The sequence below is a fragment of the Phyllostomus hastatus genome, unplaced genomic scaffold (genome assembly GCF_019186645.2).
Source record: "Phyllostomus hastatus isolate PE091 unplaced genomic scaffold, TTU_PhHast_1.1 phas_contig_34, whole genome shotgun sequence".
NCBI classification, from domain to species: Eukaryota; Metazoa; Chordata; class Mammalia; order Chiroptera; family Phyllostomidae; genus Phyllostomus; species Phyllostomus hastatus.
In genome coordinates, this window is record NW_025333857.1 from 54,155,633 (window position 1) to 54,173,344 (window position 17,712).

The 17,712-nt window shown below is 43.1% G+C and overlaps 1 protein-coding gene across 2 annotated transcripts in view; it reads right to left on the reverse strand.

Annotated features, from left to right (window-relative positions):
- The window catches only part of ABCA1 (ATP binding cassette subfamily A member 1), a 119,778-nt gene extending 103,425 nt beyond the window's left edge, over window positions 1-16,353 (reverse strand). For both annotated transcript variants that reach the window (XM_045839983.1, XM_045839986.1), the window contains exon 1: window positions 16,123-16,353. The gene's annotated coding sequence lies outside the window, so the exon portion shown is untranslated. The remainder of the gene's footprint in view (window positions 1-16,122) is intronic.
- Between the last annotated feature and the right edge of the window lie 1,359 nt (window positions 16,354-17,712).

Below are 17,712 nucleotides of genomic sequence, written 5' to 3' on the forward strand. Positions count from 1 at the left end.
ATCCCACGTGTAAGAGCACCCCCTTTATCGTCCGGTGTGGGCACCTGAAACCACAGAGGGCACCAAAGCCTACATACATGTTTTTCCCCATACACACACCCCTATCATGAAGTTTAATTTATAAATTAGGCAGAGGAAAAGATTAACAACAGGAACTAATATAAAGTAGGGCAATCACAACAATGTAGTCGTGAAAGTTATGTGACTGTGGCACTATGAAGTAAAATGAGGGTGACTTGAACCAGGCACCACAAACGATGACAGTCGAACTGATCGTGGAGATGGCAAAGTGGCCCACAGGCGGGCAGGGAACACACCACGCAAGCACACGCTTGAGAAAGGGATAACGCACGTGCCAGGCGGGACAGAACAAGGTGGTGTGACATGTCATCACGCTCATCAGAATGGCACACAGTTTAAAACTTATGAATTGTTTTGTTACGGAGTTTTCCATTTAATATTTTTGGACTGCAGTTGACTGCAGGTAACAAACCATGGAAAATGAAACCACAGATGAAGGGAAACTACTGGGTTTACCCAAAAGAAATGACAGCAGATGTTCACATAATGGCACGTGAATATTTTTACAGAAGTCCTATACAGAAGAGCCCGAATTGAAAACAACCCAAATGTCCATCAACTAGTGAATAAATTACAGTGGAACACTACTCAGCATTAAAAAGGAACAAATTACTGACATATACCACAGAATGGATAAATCTCAAAAGCCTTATGCTGAGAGAAATAACCCAGATAAAAAAAATTACATCCTGTATGACTCCACTCATATTTCACATTCTGCAACAGTGAAACAACAGGGACAGAAACCCATCAGTGGTGGCCCGAGGTTATGGGAGCGGGGAGGACAGACCGTAAAAGAGCTCTAAGTGAGCTCTAAACTGTTTGAAACAGTTTACATCACGATTTGGTAGGGTAGTAATTATATCACTACTTACCTATATAAAAATTCATCAAACCATACACTTAAAGAAGAAAAACCTATCTGTATGTAAATTATATGTCAATAGCCTGACTTCCCCACCCCCACCAAAATAAAAACTTGCCTTCTATTATAACAACTAACATAGTCCCATCGTACCTGGGACCACCTAAGAACTGCCGAGTGTAAAGCTTGATCATTATGTGATTCCCCAGGAAGGCTGACTAGTGAATAAGATATTCTCCACCTATTCATTCAACCAACAACAGCAACCTTACCTTTCCAGGGCACCTGTTCACCACAACAAATATTCGCTGAGTTCCGATTATGTGTCAGCTGCTGTTCTAGACACTGGCGATTCAGCAGTGAACAGAAGTAGCAAACAAAGTTCCTGCTCTCGAGGAACTTCTATTCTAGCAAGCAAGTGGGAAGCAGACGAGTAATGCAGGTTGTGAAGGCAGAGGAGGTAGTAGTAATGAAGAAAGAAAAGCAAAGCAGAGTAAGGGGACAGTCATGGGGGTGGCTCACTCCTTTCTGGTGAAGTGTCTTGGTGACAGTGAAATGCAAGGGTAGGCCATACGCTATTTGTAAAAGGACCACAAAATGATGGCTGAGATTGTGGATTTTTAACTTTTCTCTACACAAAACCAGAAATGCTGGACAGACTCAGTGATGCCGACAAAAGGCAAACACATGGGCTCATGGCAAGCTGGGACAAAAGGGAAATGAATACCCCCATCAGCACCTACCGCACTGCCCCCTTCCCCCTTCCCACCCAAACATCTGGCCCTTCTGAACTTCACAAGTCAAAGAGAAATAAGAAATATAAAAATGACAAGAGAAAGGAAGACATGCCAAAAACATGGTAGGAGGGGTTGGGGGATTTTTTTTCCCCACTTAGCAAAGCACCCCCCCCAAAAAAATTCAGGAGCTACTTCTTGTGACTGCCTTTTCTTTGTAGTGTGTCTTCCCTAGATGGACGTTCAACCCTGAAGCTGGAGGGCACGGCCTCACGCACTCCCAGTGTTCTTGCAAGAAGGAAAAGTCCAGCTCACCCTTTTCTTACTGCACAAACTGAGAGTTTCTGGAAGCAGTGCAAACACGAGCATTTTTTTTCTTATTACATTCCCTTAGACACTAAATCTTATATTAGCAGATAGAAAGAATTTGATGGGGCTTTGGAGACCCACTCTCACCACACACCTGCTCAAATCTTCTAGAGAAGCTGAAGCCCCCCAAAAGCAAGTGACTTGCCCAGAGTCACCCCCAGGTTTTTCACAAAATAACTTTCCAACAACTGTTAGATGCCCTTTCCCACTGTGATATCTTGCCTACAATAGATTGTTCTTCTGAAGAGTTCACGTACCCAGAATGTTCGGTCAGCAACTAATTTTCATCCACCAAAAGAGTGGTTTTATGACAGCTATTTCTCTAAACTTGATATTAATAAGTTGTGTGTGTGTGTGTGTGTGTGTGTGTGTGTGTGTGTTCTTCTTTGCCAGGCAAATTTCCACATGGTTACCAAAAAAGAAGTTGGTATTTCTGAAATCTATCACACGAAATTGTTTCTAGATGTCTTACATCAATAAACAGCTAGCCAGAAACCTACAATGCAAGAGGTAGATATAAGTCAGGATTTAACTACATCACATATGAACTGAAAACTTGTTGGTGCTACAGCTCAACTGATTGCCTATTCATGAGATGTAGATGCAAAAGCAAGAATTACACATGTTTATGCATCTCCTCTCCAGAGAGATGCAGAGGGTCCCGTAGAATTAGAATAGGAAACCTGCAAACCCAACAGAACACACTTGCTTTGCAAAGTTTATTCTTTAATTGCCCCTGAGCACAGGTCCCTAGATCAGTAGCCACATTCGGGAAAAAGGCTTACTCACGAGGTTACTGAAAGCCAGAAAACCAGGCTGGAAGAGTCTCAGTGCAGACACGACTGAAGACAGGACACCCATGACTGAAGATGTGGCTATTGTGGTGGTAAAGGGGGACTGTGAGTCATCGTGTGATTTCTCCCAGGCTGACTCAGCAACTCCTGAAGCAGCTCAGCCTGAAGCTGATTCAACTGCCTCAGTTTAACTTTTCTGGCCTCCAGTTGCTTTTGAGCAATCTCCCCTTAAGGCTCTCTTTGCTAACCCTTAAATTCTGCCCCACATGCTCCCCACGATTTCAGTGAAACTGCCCTTAGTTGCCATTAGGCCCTTAGAGGCCTGCAGAAAGACCATAGGCTGGTACTCAGTCACGCACAAAATTTTGTTCTACTTAAACTGTAACATTTAAGTATTCAAATTTGAGGAGGCAATAGGTGTAAGAAGTCCTCCAAGAACAAAATGAAACCATTCTCCCATTCTAGAATTCTATCATTTTAAAAGATTCTCTGCTATTGCACTAACCAGTCAAATAATATGGACCCAGTGAATTTTATCAATTCCAGCAATCTGTAATTTAGTGGGACTGTTTTGAAATTAGCAAAGGTATCACATTTGCTTGGTTATTAGTAGCAATAAGTTTATAGATAACTTCATACTCTTTTTTTCCCCCTGGAATACATTATTTAATTTCCTGGACAAAATTGTTTGCTGATGGCTAATTGTCAAAATGAGGGCTATGAAATAAACACATAAAATCTAAAAATTAGAAGAGATCCACAAATACTGTACAAATCTGTAACTGGCCTTTGAGAAGCATAATTTCTTGGGCATCAGCAATTCTATTTTAGCCCTGGCCAGGTAGCTCAGTTGGTTAGAGTGTTGTCCCAATACACCAAGGTTGCAGGTTCAATCCCTGGTCAGGGCACATAATAAGATCAACCAATAAATGCATAAAATAAGTGGAACAACAAATTGAGTTTTCTCTCTCTCTTTTTCTCTACCTTCCTCTCTCTCTCTACAAGTCAATAAAAAAGTTTTTAATTCTATGTTTGTTAAAGGAAACTTAAAAGATTTAAATCTGTTTCTATCATGTCACTGATACTTGTACAACCAAAGATCCTACCTAACACTCAACATTCCAGTCTCTACCAGCCAAAACAGTCTCAGGACTTCTAACGTTGTCAAGAGTGAAGGTTTCTGAAAGCAAATCTGTCCTGTAGCCAAGTTCTTGTTGCAGTGGTAGAATTATGGAGAAGTTCTAACAAAATGTTATAAGAGTCAGCCCTTCTTCCCCTGCTGATTTTTGCTAAACACACACAGAGCAACCTTCAAAGGAAGACTTCATCAAACAATACAACTGTTTGCCTTTTCCCTGGTTGGGGGTAGGCAGAACATAGGGAAAAGAACCTTTCCCCTAGAAAAGTCAACCTGTCATAGAAAAAAAAAATCAAAATTCTTCAACCACAATCAAAATGCCAAAATAAGTGGGACCTGCAGGGGAGAAACTACTGAAATCCTAAACACCCTGAGCTATAGAAACAAGCAAACAAACCTCCACAAACAGTCCTTTATCTGCAACAACAAAAAAAAACAAACAAACAAACAAAAAAATTGATTGGATAATGTTCCATGTTGTAGGAGGGTTTTCCAAGAGAATTTTAAGATAAAAGGCTTAGTGACTGTATCAGCAAAAACCATTTTGTTTGGCTTACATCTCTAACCGGTCAACATCTTCAGACATTCGTCTCCTAGCCTAAAGGGTCTGTTTTCATAAAAGGGCCCAAAGGATCTGAGAGACAGGCAAACCCACATCCCTCCACGGAGCTCCCCTTCCTTTCGCCCTGCGCAGCCATGAAGCAAATGCCCCCAAACCTCCTTAACTCTTTTTATTTTCTTGAATTAATCGGCCCAGGAGAAATAAAGAAGGTTTTGGAGTCAGAGAAAACTGTCTTTGAATCCTGACTGCTACTCACCAGCTCTGGGACCCTAGGGACTCTGAGCCCCTGTAACCTTTCCATTAAAATAGAGCTAGCAATGTATGCAAAACATTGTTCCCGTTCCTGGAACCAAGCAGGTATCCAGTAAATGGTAGCTATTATGATCAGTGTAACGGATTTCACAAGGTAAAGCACTCATCAAGGGTGGGGCACAGAGTGGACAAGTCTCTCCTCTTCTCCTTTGTCCACAGGTACTATTCCTCCTAACCCTCCAAAGGCCTTTCCAGAACAAACTGAAGAAAACCTCTCTCATGCCCAACTCAGTGGAAGATGTGAAAAGGTTACTGGGGTATTGTGGTACCACTTCTGCCACTGTTTTACCATAAAATCCCTTTTGGGGGTGGGGGGGGTGGGGGGCCACCACTCACATTATTCCATACAGGCACACTGCCCCTTTCTTCAAGTCTTCAGTACCTGGCTCGGTTTCCCTCTCCACCCTACTTCCTCCAGCCTCCTTGACAATTAATTATTTGCAATCTGGGCCTTGCAATTCCTCCATCTTTCCAGCTGTCCCTACAATCTTTCCCAGAGTACCAATTTATCAGGTGCTACCTGTAAGTCATGCGCAGCAAGCTAATTAATGCATCTCAGCATCTTCTTACTCCCTGCCACACTGAGCCCAGTGCCCAGAATGACTTGGTGCCTGGTAAACATTTGTAGAATGAGGCCCTCTGAAGCCAGACCCCAGGGATGGAAAAAAAAAAGAGTTAAAACAGGCTCACTACAGCAACAAATGAGAAATTTCATTAAGAGTAAAGGTTCGGGTAGCCTAAAACCATAACAAATTTTCCAGCTGTGTTCAAAGAAACACAAGTTAAGCAGGAGTGCATTTAATCTGGCTTTCCTCAAAGCCGCTCTCATTTGTTTGAAAGGACATTCGTTTTCATTGACTTCGTGTGAGCAAAGGAGAACCTGTAATTCGCTAGACAGGGGCTCGAGAACCATTGTAAACATGTCCCTGCCCCCAGGGGCTCCATCCAAAAACCAGAACTGTCAGCATTGGTCAGGAACGGTGAACTCTAAAGTCATAGGCTCAAGAACTTGCTTAATAAAGCATATCTATACCTGAATACAATTCTTCTAACCTCAACACTTTATTTCCTTTACTTTGGCCAAAACCAGCTGTCTAATCTCTGGGCTTTTGTCCAATTCTAGCTCACAGAGTACATGACCCAACCCAGCAACCTTCTTCAGAAAGTCGTCTTTCACCAGCCAGGCCTTCAGGCAGTGCGGGCATGTCATGTGTCCCAGACACCTCTGCTTCCGCAGCCTGGCCAGGACCCATTAGCAAGGCAGCTGGGGACCTAGTCAGGGTTCCAGAGCAGTCAGGGAGGCCAGGGACCGAAGCCTTGCTCTCCCCAATGGACAACTGATCTTCTCTACGATAACCAAAACAAAGCACTTTGCTAGCTGCCTTGCTAAATTAAGATAAGAATAATAAAATCACAAGCTTGAATCCACATGCTTGTGATTCTGAGAAACAAAAACTGAAGGCTGTTAGTTTAAAAAAATATATATATATATTGGCACCATGAACTCCATTATTTGAGGTCTGGGAGGATTCTCCCAGAGGAAACAGATCTGTATGATGCCAATATTACCATGATTCTGAGACTTCCTTCTAGAAAGCACTACTTTCACGAATCAAACATTTTCTGTGCCAGGTGAGGAACTGTTCAAGGGAAAATGAAACTAAAACTATGGGGTGGAAGTCCTGTCAGCCTCTTCCTTCCGACTGTGGTTTTACAGTGGCATTTAAAAGTTCAAATCATTCATTCTCCCAAGGGACCGTGTGCTAAGTGTCTTCATCAGGTGAGCACCAGGGAGTGTCCAGATGGAGCTCCAGCTAAGGACAGAGAGTCTAGCTGGTCTCTGCAGTCTCCAGGGCACACACGCCCCTTCATGAAGGCCCTCTGAACCAAGTGTCAGACAACCCTCCCGCTGCTCAGCAGAGGAGAAAGCCACGCTGTGATCCTGGGACGTGTGGCTAGCATCAGGAACTGGAAAATGGTACTAATTCTCCTAAGTCTGCAAATCCTGCAACAGGACTGACAACTGAATAAACTACTCGACAAAAGGCTTTCTTTTTCTTGAATTCAAGATCCTTACTATGATTAACACAAAAATTTAAAAAAAGAAAAAAGAAGCAAATCTTGCCTTGAATCCCAATTAATCTTACCTGGCCAAAGTTAGCACAGGGTTTTGTACTTTTTTGTGTCAAGGAAACAGTTCCTAGAAAAGACTCAACCTTCAGGACGTCTGTGGAGATGTCCTTCCAATTCCAATCTACAACCAAAGAGTAATTTTTATTTTCTTTCCTTTGCAGGGAAGAAAAGAAGTCCAGTTGAAAAACCCCTTAAGACTCAGATTGCACCAACGGAAAGAATAAATAAACAAGGCCAGTCCATATTCAAGGCTTCAGGGTCCATTTTAAGCTAAGAAGGATAGACTTCTGTAGACACAATCTCTTCTCACCTAGAAGGACCGTGTAAATATTACCCAGAATTCTGCTATAAACAAGCGTGGATTAAAAAGGCAAGAGGTCAAGATACTAACTTCCAGTCAGTGGCCGCTGGGGAGCGCATTTGGGCAACCCGCTCTACTGCTTTGAGCCACAGGACAGCAAACACGTCCATGTGATGAGGAGGCTGCACGAGATGATCACCTGAGTCCAAGAAAACTGCCTGGAGCTTGGATATCAGACCCTAGTTTGAATCCCCGGCTCTGCCCAAACGTGTAAACCACGAGCATGTTATTCAACTTCTCTCTGTATCAGGTGCGCCATCTGAGAAAAGGGGCCAAGTCAGTCTATTTCCCCACAGCGGGGAGAGTTACACAAGATGAACTTAAGCAGTGCTTAGATTTTAGGAAAGTGGACAGGCACGATATTAAACACTGGATCACCTAATGAGAAAATTATGTTCTCTTCAGCACTTCTTTAGCCTTCATAAAAATTTTATTATGTGAAAGAGAACGTTTTTTGCTTGGTCTTCTCTTCAACACCTCTTTAACACCCGTTAATTTCCCTTTTGAACAAAGTAGGAGCAACTCTCAGAGGCACTAGGGCCTTCGGAAGGCAATTTTATTTTACAAGACAGAGTTTAAAAAATAGGTGTTTTTTATTTTAATTCTTTTTAAAATGACCTTCCATTTCAGACAACTGACACTGGTTTCCAATTTAGATGCCCAAAGGAAGGTGAACTTTTAAAAATACATCGGTGATTACAAAAATGGGAGTCAGTTTAAATAACTCGAGTGGCCTATACGCTGCCTATCTCGGGGCTACAGTGGCAACTCAACAAGGAAACGCAGGGAAGGCCCAGTCCATGCTGTGCTCTCATCGAGCCATGGCGGAAGGATACAAGGTCAGCCAGGAGGAACGTGAACAGAAGGTAGTGTGCAAACAAAAGCAACCGCAGAGGATAGACGTGAGTTTCCAAAACAAGGAGCCCAGAAACAGCAAGAAGGTATTCTGAGCATAGACGTCAGAGAAAACCTGTAAAGGGAGATTCAGTTAACCAGTTATTGAGCCATACAATGTGCTAATCACTGGTGAGAAAACCAGGTGCAGTTCCTTCGAGTATGCCTCCTATAATCTGGGACAAAGCTAGCAAAAACGGTCAGTCTTATTTCAGAGCCTTGAATGCCAAGCTAAAGGTTGTTATGGTGGCAGATCCTTAAAAGTCTTGACATTGGCTCAGCACCTAGTACTTTAACGTAGTGTTTGGAAAATTCAATGGTATTCCTTGAATATTAACACATTTCATTTATATATTTAATATATTTTAAATATATTTAATATAAATATACTATAAACAACATTTTTATATTTTCAATAGTCTTATCTTCCTCTTCCCTCCCTTTTCCAATACCAGAGATCATGCCTCACCCCACCAGAGATACACTTCACCTCCATCACAAGGACCTACCTCTGGGAGTGGAGAAGTGTCTGCACTTCAATCTAAACTCATTAGTCCGAGTCTTCACCTTCTCTCTGCCTTTCCAAAGAGGGCTTCTCCCTCCATCAGCGGTCTCTTTATGTCAAATTTGTATCATCTAAATACCAGACAGAATCAATCTCAAGCTGCCATACCCTCGGAAACTTGCTTCTTAAAGAAAACAAACTTGGTTGGATTATGGGCATAAACAATTATTCCCAACCTGGCATCCTACAGGAATTCTGCAAAACAAGTGTAAATAAGGATATGAAACGCAAACAACTTAGCAGCTCCTTTCTCTTCCACCCCTGAAACCTCTTGCTTCTTTCTCTCCCTTCTTCTTCCTTCTACTCCTAACTTATTATTTCTGAAACAACAAGTTTATGACCATGCTTTTAGAAAGCTTTCTGTCTTGCCCATCTACCCCCAGTGAGTCTTCTGAGATATGAAGAAATATCCTTATAAGGTTAGTCCAGTTCTCTAGGACAGTGATCTTCAACTGGTGTGCCACAAGAATTTTTTAAAGCATGCAATACCTATTTAGTCAGGAGCACTGACCTCTTTTCCCTTAGATTGTCAAATAAAAAAATGAGAACAGCTAACACAACAATTGCCATCCATTGTGAATGAACCAAAATTGAATCTATTTTTTGGGTCAGATTGGCAAAAAAAATATGTATTTTTGGTGTGTTACAAAAGTTTAGTAATTAGTTTCTGTGTGCCAAGACATGAAAAAGGTTGAAAATCACTGCTCTAGGATGAACATTAACATTCCTTTCTTAAAAGAGGAATGAGGCCCTGGCTGGTGTAGCTCAGTGGATTGAGCACAGGCTGCTAACCAGGCATCGCAGGTTCAATTCCCAGTCAGGGCACATGCCTAGGTTGCAGGCCATGGCCCCCAGCAACCGCGCATTGATGTTTCTCTTTCTCTTTCTCCCTCCCTTCCCTCTCTAAAAATAAATAAATAAAATCTTTAAAAATATATCAGTAAAAAAAATTTTTAAAAGAGGAATGAGTCTTAGGTTAAGCCCTTCTTTTTATCACATATTGGCTTAACAGGACTGCAACTTAAGTATAAGTAAAACCTACACCCAAAATGGAGATGTCCAGGATGGAGAGTCCAAAAGAAGAATGTGTTCCAGACAGATTCTCCAGATGGGGAGTCAAAGATAAGAATAACGTCTTACAGCGTCTCACTACATCATGCTTGTTCTATTGAAATTTATTGAGATGAACTAACCCCTTTGCATTTCAGATGTGAATTTCCTTCTGGTTGTACTGATTGAGGTCTTGGTCCACCTGATGCATAAATAGGCAATTTCAGCAGCTTTCTTTCCTTCTTCCTCTCCTCCCATCCTCTTCCTTTCTTCCATCATTATTCTCCTTGGGAGCCCTCCAGTGCTTTCCTGGTGTTCCCCCTCTAAGTCTCAAACCCTGTTACACTACTCTCCCTCAAGACACAATGCTGGGAAGCTCCAATCAAAGGGTCAGCATCCTTTTTCCTAAGTACAGACCTAGAGTTAGAAGACATCAGAGCTTGAAGGGATCCTTAAAAGTACTTCAGCCTCTTATTTCACAAACCAAGGACCTAAATCTCAGAAAAGTAAAATGACTTGCCTAAGGTTACATGTATGGCTCCTCAGTAAGTTACCAATATTATATGCAAAATATACTTACATGTAAAATTGTTAATTATATGTAAAATTTGGAGTGTACAAGCCTATGTGTATTTTTTCTGGAAAATCCATAGCTTTCATCATATTCTCAAGGCAGTCAAAAATCTTCACCTAATAAATATAACCAGTGATTGGTTTTACATATAAGAATTATATGTATATATACATACACACACACACACACAAGGAGAGAGAGTGACAGAGAGAGGGAGAGAATGAATAAAAGGTCATATGCATAAAAGGCTCTTGGGGGAGGGGTTGGCCGCTTTATATTGGGGCGATATTGGTTCATAGGGTAATACAGGTTTCAGGTGTACATTTCTCTGAAACATGGTCTGTACATTGCATTGTATGCCCACCACCCAAAGCCAAATCTTCCATCACCAAATATTTGGATCCCTTTACCCTATTCTATTCCCCCTCCTCCTTCCCTCAGGTAGTCACTGTGCTGTTATTTGTCTGTGTCTATAAGTTTCACTTTTATATCCCACATGAGTGAAGTCATATGGTTCTTAGCTTTTTATGACTGACTTACTTCACTTAGCATAATATTCTATGCAGAAAAATTATTTTGGTTTTTAAAAAGTATTTAAATTGTAAATTACTTTGTAAATTATCTCATTCTTATGTTAAAAATAAACTAATGTGCAAACCAAAGTACATGAGTGTGAAATGTCACCGACTACAGCATCTTCTCAAAATCGCAGCTGCCTCAAAAAGAGAAGTGAAACTGAATGGAATCAGATTTGTTTGTTCCACAAAGTTAGGTGGCCTGGATAATTTAAGTAAGTACTAAAATTTCTCAATCATAAAACCTTAACTATACTTACTTCTCAAATAATTCTATTTCTAATAGTCTTCTATAATCACCCCATTATTTTATGTACGATACAGAAAACAAACATCAGTATCCCATTCTCTTTGTTTGAGTTGTTTGAGTCAGCATTTATTGAACACATTCCACATCAAAGGGGTTGAACTAAGGGCTGGGGGAATAAATCAAAGACCTCCTGGAGGAGGATATACTCTAGAGGAAGACAAATAAATGTCACAATACCAAAACACAATTAAATACATGACATGAATAGCGCTGTAATCCAATCTTACTGGAGGAAAAAAAAAAGGGGATGGTTCATTTTAACTCTGTGTTGGCATGGAACAGTGAATCCATACGAGTTTATCATAAGGATGGCATTTAAATCAGGTCTTAAAGTAGGCTTTCGAAATGGCAAAAGGCAGGATCTCAAAGTTCCCTTTGTTTCAGGATCCAAGTCTCACAAGTCTGCACGCGTCGTTAGAGTAAATCCTCTTTGATACAGTTTAGCATCTTGATAGAATGCAGAATAACAGAAGGTTCTCTCTGAAAACCATTTTGAATACGAGATTTTTATTCTCTGGATTCACATATTTCTAAAACGTACCTCTCCAACAACATCTAGGGGGGCTACCTACTCTGGCAGCTATTTTCAGGTAAATAAAAAAAAAAAACAATGCACAGGGTATGTTCACTCTTTGCCTCTTGTTGATACTTCAGTTGTCAGAACCTTGATGTCCATAGGTCCTTACCCTGATACTGGTAAATTCACGGAAACCAAACTGCCTGGGATGCAGCCTCAGTCCCATTACTTACACACTCTGTGATCAGGCTACCTAGCCTGTCCATCCCTCAAAGGACGGTCACAGTAGCCACCCCATGTGGTTCTCCTGAGAATGAACTGAATTATTACATGTAGAATGCTTAAAACACCCTGCATACAGTAAATCAACAATGCGACTGTTTTTTTACCAAGAAGAAATGCTTTCTAAGAGTTTATTTCTAATTTGCTACACCCATTTAATAAGAAGTATAGTTTCCATCCAATTTCACTTTTATAAAGCAGACTTTGAAACTGTTTTACTTTCAGAGAAAAATGCCTTAAGAAAAGGCTAAATCTGGTTCCTAGACAGTAAGGGCAATAAGAGAAATAGCTTATTTCAAAAGGTCCAAAACAGCCCTGGCCAGGTGGCTCAGTTAGCTGGAGTGTGGCGTAATCCCATGCACCAAAAAGCTGTGGGTTCAATCCCTGGTCAGGGGACATACCTAGGTTATAGGTTTTGCTCACTTGTAAAACATTGATGTTTTTCTCTCTGTCTCTCTTTCTGCCCCACCTCCATCCCTCCACTCCATCTTTCTTTCTCTCTAATATCAATAAATGTATACTTAAGTGATGATTTAAAAATAAAAATTTTTTTAAAGACCCACAACACATATAAGGATAAAACAGGCAGGAATCATCTTGTATAACCAAAAAAAATTTTTTTCACCAAAGTTAGGTTTGTCAGTTAAACTGATAGTTCTTTCTTTTATTCCTTACACTCTGATAGCCAAATATTCTGTCATTCCATCTTCTGCGTATCGCACAGGGAAACATTTTGAGATGGTATACCTCCTCACAAATACTTGGCTAAAGCAACAGTTCATTCTTCATTTCAAACCAAGAATTTGAGTTGGACATATCTTACTGTCTGTTCTTTCCATGGTGTTGCAATCCCTAGCCAACCAATGTCCCAACGAGCTGGAAGAGAGCTTGGCTGGCCCCCTCAGAAACAAGGGAAATATGATACAGGCTGTAGATTCTGATAAGGACTCAGCCGCTGAACATACCAGAACATAGTGAGCATCCCTGGAAAGTCCTCTGCCAGCAGCAGCTGAAACTGCCTCATGCTACCCTCACCGCTCAGCATGAGAGTTAACGACCCTGGCACGGTTCACATCTTAGCTCTGCCACTTGAAAGATGTGTGGTCAGGGACAAGTTAGTTAACCTCTCAGTTCTTTAATCTACAAAACAGGAATAATAAATCAGTTTGATGCAAAGATTAAATTCGTGTCTGAAAGGCATTTGGAATAGTACTTTGGCACACAGTGGCATTTAACAGTGTTTATGAGATAAACACTGCAATAACATGGGCATTTAAGATTACCACCACCTGCAGATATGAAGAGGGTCTCAGGTTTTAGTATAAGCCCTCCCCCAGGAGAGTTAAATAAAACAAGGTTTCATAAAGATCATTTAAAAGTTGATGCCAGAGTAAAGGACTATATGGATGGAGTATTATATATCTATTATCTCTCAAGTATCCAGATAAGTAAATAAAAATGTATTTGGATTTAAGACTATTGTAGAAATGCAAAAACATGTCTACTGGTATTTGCTAGATATCCAAAAGGTTCATAACTAAAGAGTCTAAGACAGTGTCCACTTAATTATTTTAGGAGCTAAAAATTGAAACCATGAAGGTATTAACAATTTGTGGTCACTACAAATACAGCAAAAGCAACTTGCTTTATGGGAGGGAAGATGCCCAAAAAACAAACTTTGAGAAAATACTACAACTTCTCTCTATATAAAATAAATACTATGGAAGATAATAAAAAGCTGTCATTGTTTCATTCAGTTTCATTAATTTTTAATAATGAAACATTGAGACTTCCTAGAGCAAAGATTTAAAACAACCAAGTCCCCCAATCACCCTTTTCCTATCCTAGACTAATCATTGTCTTACATGAGCTATACCTATGCCCTAAGTCAAAATCTGTCCAGTATCTATCCCAGGCCTCTATTCATATGTAAACCAAAATACGGGTAAGGGTTGAGATTTCAAATGCACATCTGGAGGGGAGACACGTATCACAGGTGTCTCCTTCACAAACGCATCCTTCTAGAAGGCACGGCTTGTCCTTAAAAGGTTACTTGTGAATTACTGGTATGCTGACTACCTACGTGGCCTGTGGTCATCACGAAGGCTGGTCACTCTGACTCTACTGCTTTTGCTCAAGTAGATAATGATTGGCTCTGTGAATCCAATGTCTCCCAAATTCTCCCTGTCACGCATTATGTTAATGCTTGCTTTAGAGGAGCATTTGGGAAACCGGTTGACAATGGAAACTTTGTACTTGTAAATTATTCTACTGTCTGAAGAGGTTCTACTCCGGAACATTCTCCAAACTTTCACGCTTTCTTTGCTTTGAGAGAAGTGTCTCACCAGTATGATATGAACAACAGAAAGCTTCCATTGCTTGTGTGGGAGATACGAGAAAAACGGGCTGAAATGAAAGGGGAGATGAAAAATTAAGCACTTTTTTGTTGACACTTAAGTTTTGTGTGAAAAGATCAAAACTTAGGTTTTTGTCCCCAATTAAAAGAAACAGGGAAACTTTTGAACTTGGAAAATTCTGTGACGTGTTCCTTTGGACGAGGGGCAGCAGGGAGCGAGAATCAGGCCTTTGATAGTGACTTTTTTAAAGTATCATATTTGTCCTCTATTATATGAATGTACATACCACCCACGCGCTTTGTGAGATATCACAAAAAAAGCCTTGGGTTTTATAAATAATGCAAAAGATAAGGGTCTATTACTTTCAGCGCCAGAAGTTTCTCTCCGCCCCACCCCCACCCCTTTTTTAAAATCTTATTTCGTTCTAATAAATGCTGCAAAGAGGCACCTACACACAATCCTGCAGTAGCCCACACCCCAAGAATCTTCAGAAATAGCAATGGCTGGGAGTGAGGAAACACTCTAACAAAAAACAACCACAATTCGCCTGATCTCCCAGGTTTCCTTCTTCACAGGATTTCCATTGGAACCCGCGAGCGACAACGCCTTGAAGAGCCAGGCCCGCTCCGGCCACCGGGCCGATTCCCAAGCCACTGGGCCAGGAGGCGCTGCGGACTAGTCCCCCCGGGGCCACCGACAGCCGGAGCCCAGCCCTCGCCACCCCCACCGCTGAGCCCAGCCCAGCCGCGGAGCTCAGCTCTGCACCGCCCGCCGGGGTTACTCTCGGTCATTCCGCTGCACCAACTCGCCCCAGCTTCTCCATCCGTGTGCCCTGCCTTAGGCTGCCCCAAGAGACAAGCAGCAAAGGGCAGGAAGAATTGGGGTGGAGGCGGGGAGGGAATGAGCACCTCAGCTCCAGATTTCCGAAGGCTCTCCAAGTCGTGTTTTTAAAATAACAAAACTCGTCCACCCCGCGGCGCCTGGGGCGCCTGGGACGCCAGCTCCGGTGAGCACAAGGAGACCAGAAGCAGGACCCCAAGTCAAACAAAAGCCCCTGAGGCTTCAAGTGAGCAATACAGCCATGGACCCCATTTGGGACACCTCCCAGTCGCGTTCTTAGAAAACAAGAACGCGCCGCTCCAGTCCGAGGGCGCACGGGGCGGATCCCCAGATCAGAGTCCAACTCAGACTAGCTATTTAAGAAAGGAGTGGGGAGAAGATGTGGGCATTCATCCCGGTGGGTGCCCGTCGACCCACAGCTAGAGGGGTTTCTAGCCGGCTCAGGCGCTTCCAAACAATGGGAAGTGCTCAGTGCAGGACCTGCCAGTCTTCCCACTCCAGCAGCAGCGCCCCCAACACGACCAAGAGCCCCCCAGCCCACTGCGCCCGAGGTATTGCGCCCGGGTCTCCACGCCCACAGATGCGCCCGGGCTCCACCGCAGGGCAATCCAGGAGCGCAGCAGCACCGTGTCTCTGGGTCGCCAGAGCCTGTCCTAGGACGTCCTCTCCGCATTATGCCATCCCCGTACCATTTACTACATTGCAAGAGGTGAAGGTTCAGACTCAAGTCCCCCAAACCCAGCGCTTCCCCAAACCTCCTCAATCCCAAAATAAAACAGTAACGTCTAAGTCACTGCAGAGCGTCTTACCTGTTTTCCACTTTTGTGTTTTCGTCTCTTTTCCCCACCCTTTGAAAAACCCTTCCGAAGAAGGGAGGGGAATACGGGGGAAAGAAGCGAAGCGCCCCAAGAAATTGGCTCTGGTGGCCCTCGTCCTGCGGCGCCCCCTGCCCTCCCTGCCTTGCGCCCGGGGAGAGAAGTGTCAGCTCGGCTCTGCGGGTCCCTGCCCCACTCACTCTCCCTCGGAATTACCGGGCTTTTGCCGGGACTAGTTCCTTTTATAGATTCGGCTGCGCTGAGAGCAGAGGTTACTATCGGTCAAAGCCTGTTCTCTCACTCCCTCCTTCCCCGCCCCCTTCCCCTGCCTCTGTTTTTGTAGCTCAGTCACTCAGCAGAAAGCACGTGGAGCCGCGCCCCGCCCCTTAAACGGGCGATGTCCCGCAGCTCCCGGCGGGGCTGCTGGTGTAAGGTAGGGGGGATGGGGGTGCTGCGGGCAGTGTCCGCTCTTCCGACTGCGCCCTCTGACCCGGCCTGAGCGGGAAACAAGGGGCTTGGGACTGAGCCGGAGACTGTCTCATCCATGTTCTTGAGAGCCAACGGCACTAGTAAAAATCGCTTCCTCTAAACTCCTGCTTTCAGCAATTTTTTTCTTTTGTTTGTCAGTTTACTCAGTAATTGGGAACCCGAGGCTGAAAACCATCCCGACGCCACCCCTTTAGTCTTTGTTTCCAAATGCCTGGGGTGTGGAGGAAGGCAGACAGCCCTCTGGATAATTGGCTGGTTGTTTTATTTATTTACTTTTCACCACAAACCCCGACTTTGGTAATCAATAGGCAACTTACTGCCTTTGGGATTTCCAGCCTGGGCCTCCCAGGTCCCTGGGTGGGCCAACAAAAAGCATCTTGCTCCTTCTCTTCATAAACTGGGGGAAGGAGAGAGGCCCAAATGACAGGTCCATGTGGCCCAGTCCCCTTTTATTTTCAATGTATTGATCAGCGTCCCAGTGATAAATGCAAAAGGCTTGCATTTTTGCTTCTATAGATGTGCAAAGTGCAGCTAGAGAATTGTAATTGTGTAAAATCATATAACCATCCCAGATCTCCAACTTCTTCCTCTAGCTTTGGCTTTGACAGCCAGGAGGAAGACTACCCATAAAAATTGGCAAACAGAGATAAGTTTTCAAATAGAGGCCCACACACTTATGTCTAAATATTTGAGTTATAAATCCAAGCCAACTAACTGCAAAATAAATGTCCTCTGCCTTGACAAAGATACCTTGGAAGCAATCTGGAAGAGCCAGTTCACATTCAAACTCCTTATAGTTTGACCTGAGTTTTGGCAAGAGCCAAATGTGGTGAAATGGGAGAGCCTGCCCCAGACCCCTTCTCTTCCCACCTCCAGCTCCATCATAATCCAGAAGAACCTCCACTGTGTGCACATAGACCCCCGGCTGCACAAGCTTCCTCCAGGCACACAGTCACAGCCACAACTTGAGCTCAGGTGCGTACACCAGTGAGGAGACCCATGCAGACCCTAGAAAGTGCACTAAGAGACCTTAGATCCAGGAATTCTGGGATTCCAGACCTCTGGTGTCATGGTCCCTTGGCCCTGTGGACTGCT